Below are 3,823 nucleotides of genomic sequence, written 5' to 3'. Positions count from 1 at the left end.
CTCAAAAAATGAACTGGCCGAGAAGGAACCAAAGGCTGAATCCTGACGCACGCTCAATACGCACCAAAGACAAAGAAGGCGTGTGTGTGCGTCTGTGCAGTTGTCCCTTCGGCAGTAGGCTACTGTTCGAGATACTAAAGTAAACCACGTCAGCAATATACAAAATACTCCATTACAAGTAAAAGTCCTGCATTCAAAATTTAAAAAAAAACGTATGAGTATTATTAACAATATTAATAGTCAAGTTAAAAGTTTGGAAAAAAGGGGCTTCTCTAATTTGCCTATATATTTATGAGAGTGGTATCAATGTTCTCTCTGTCAGAAACCTTTGCGTGTTTCCCAAAATCTCAAACTGGTCCTTTAATCTGTAAAGTAACTGTTATCTCAACATGGAGGAATGTTCAGTACAATGCAGTGAAAGTATGAAGTAGCATAAAAGGGAAACATAAATGGAGCTATAGTGCTGAAATGAATCTCCTTAGTTCCTTTCAACCACTGTTTGTGTGTCAAAATGAATTCACAAAGACAACATGAAATAGAGGACAATAATGTTAATAATTTATTAAAGCATCATTTTGTAAAGCCAGTTACAAATAAAAAAAGAACACACATATCTCTCTCTTTCTCTTTTCTTTTTTTCATAACAAGCACAATGTTCTACTATGTTAATGATAATAAGCATAACATGAGATAAGAATGGGCCCCACTCTGGCCGCCTGCGGCTGATAACAGGACCCGTTGTGATGAAGTTGCCCTTGGAAACGGATTTGCGATCATAAATCTAATTTCAATTTATTGTTGATTGTTGTTGCCGATCACATTTCAGCAACTACGGGGGCAACTTCTTCCTACTCAGTGTAATATCAGTGACAGACAGAACCATAGGTGTAGAATAACTAGAACAGACAGGTTCCTCCTTAATTATGGCTTATGGGTTCTCTGGTTCTCCTCTCATTTTAGTCAAAACTAAAATAAGCTAAAGTTCAAACAGGAACCTGTCAGTGAGTTCTGCTTATTCTAACTCTATAGGCAGGATCCCAGTGGGCTGTGCGTATGCAGCCAGGGCCGAAGCTATACTGTCGAGGACACCGAGGGCATGACCGTGGTCATTTTTCTAGGAATTTTGGGCAATTTAGAAAAAGTGGTAACGATAGTTTAAGGCCGAAAATGGAAAATGTATATTGGTTGACTGTTCACACTATTTTAAGACAATTTTTCATGTGAATACCTGCAGGCCAAATAAATAATCTGCAATTTCCTCAACAAAATGTTATTTCAGGTAATTTGAAAAATAAAATCCTCAACCATATCCATAACTGAACCTTAAGAAAAAGATCAAATATGAAACATCCCTTATCATAATAAAATGGTGGTGTCTGATCTAATTTTCTAGTGGGTAGGGGTTGATGGTCTTGGACTCGTGACTCGTATTTCTAAAATCCAGGCTACGCCTCTGAAAGTGGCACCCCAGAATAGACAACGGACAACCGCACCATAAGAAGTTCAACTTCACTTAAGTATCTGGCAAACTATAACTGTTTTCAGGGCAAATACTGACACAAAAACTAGTTTAGGAACTTTAGCTAAACCAAATTAGACAAGTAATTGGACCGCATTTGGATATTAGGCAATTTCTTTTCCCCATGTTATTCCCACTGAATATTTGATGAAACACTTTGTTTACAAAGATGTGTTATAGGGATGCTGCCGTCTCTCTGCAGTGCCACAGAGTCAGGTGAAAGAACAGTGACTTCACTTTCAGTCCAAAAACACACACACACACACACACACACACACACACACAGAAAGCAGTGATGACTGTCAGCATTCCCAGTGCACAATTAAAACCATCTCTGAGTCCATATCCTCAGTGTCTTATCTGCTCCTCTTACACTGAAAAAAATCCAATATATTTTTTATACATTATACTCTCAAACACACCTTGCAATACATACAGTACAATTATAATTAAATAACCCATATAGCCCTAATACTCCCATGCTTTCCCCTTTAACTCACAGCACGACACCATTCTTTGCAAAGGTTATTCATGTAAATACGTCTTATTTCCAAGGAATACACTCATCATAAACATTTCTTATTTCTCTTTTCTCATTTTCCCTTTCTTTTCCAACTGTTACACCATAAATACACACACACACACACACACACACACACACACACACTCACACTCTCTCACACACACACACTCACACACAGCAGCATTCCAGACACAGCACTTGAGGGTGGTTAAGATAGCAGAGGGCATACAGTACAGCAATACTAGTAGTATCAGTAATAAAAGTCACATGTTCATAAACAGGTTGGAAACACAGACGAACTGGAGCTCTTATGCCTTGTTGTTCAAGTCACTGATCTTAATAAAGAAATACAGTGAGAATAGCATGAGCAGACAAGGATATACAATGTTGTATGGCTCCAATTAATGCTGCAGAGTGAGTACCACAGGCAACAACAATGATAAAACAATGAAAACACTGTGGAAACACGACCACCACAGCAGCCCGTCTCATTATAGTCTGTGTTTTTACTATTCATTGCTCTGTGAGTCACATTAATGGCACAGCCAGTGAATGATGTACAGTGTTGGCATCACATCCGGAAATACAGTGGTCATTATTCACACCATTCACTTGCATGTATTTTACACGAGAGGTCTCACATTGCATTTAGTATGGCATCTATATACTGTACAGTGCAGTGGCCACTGAAAGATTCAATAATAACTCTTATAATGTGTGATATACAGTACAAAACAATACATGTTGGTTCAGTTTATGTGTACATGTATGTGAATATACAGTAGATATATGTAGTGTGTGTTAAATGTAGACATAGATAGGGAAAGGTTTAGACTCATACTATTCTGGTTGATATTGTTCTCCGTGTAGAGCCGAGTGAGGCTGTTAACCATCCACTGACTCTCCGTGTCAAGTTAAAGAGCCTCCAAAGCAAAACCTCCACTCTTTTCAAGAATATCTATTTGACATTGTTCAGCAATATTTAAAGCCATTTCCTTTGGCTTTGTTTTCTTCTTGTGGCCACACGGTGGCACTGACGAGTGAGCGAGTGAACACTATGTAGGGCAGGGAGCTCATTGTCCCCTTCAGAAGCCTGAAGAACAATCAGCATCGAGTCCTTTTTCTCAGTCATAAACAGATGTGACACAGCTGATGTGAGGGATAAACAACAGAGAGAGAGAACGACAGAGAGAAAGCAAGCAAGAATTTAGCATCATAACTCAATACCGACCGCAAACAAAGATGCAACAGGAGCGAGGACACGTGAAGAGAAAGAGAGAGAGACTCTTGAAATCAGAGAAGTGAGTGTCTGGCAGTCTACTGGGGGTAGGGTGGGTGGGTGGGTGGGGTACTTGGGACAGACTGGGACTGGACGGCGGAGTTGTGCTTATTATTCATGAGTTAAGTCCGGAAAGGGAAGCGGTGAAGAGTTTGGAGTGTGCTTGAACATCTACATGCAGGACTAGAACTGGCAGGTTATGTATGTGAATAGGCCGTCCCGAAATACAGGTTGTTTTCTTTGTCATGCACATTTCTAAATAGATCCTCATCCCCCCCCCCACCTTATCCCAAGTGAGACCCAGGCCAGTCGAGTGTGCATTTGGCTACTGTGTCCACCTCTATCTTGCTTTTCCCCGTTCGATCATCCACCACTCTTCTTTGAGGAATAGCTGGCTGTTGCGACTGCCTCCATTAAAAAAAAACAACAACCAACCGATGCATGTGGCTCGGGGCATCTGATGCCACTGGATGAACCGCGGGCTCTGACTGATTTGTGGCAA

Source organism: Melanostigma gelatinosum, assembly GCF_949748355.1.
Source record: "Melanostigma gelatinosum genome assembly, chromosome: 16".
In the NCBI taxonomy this organism is placed as follows: Eukaryota; Metazoa; Chordata; class Actinopteri; order Perciformes; family Zoarcidae; genus Melanostigma; species Melanostigma gelatinosum.
Note: the sequence above shows the minus strand (reverse complement) of the source record.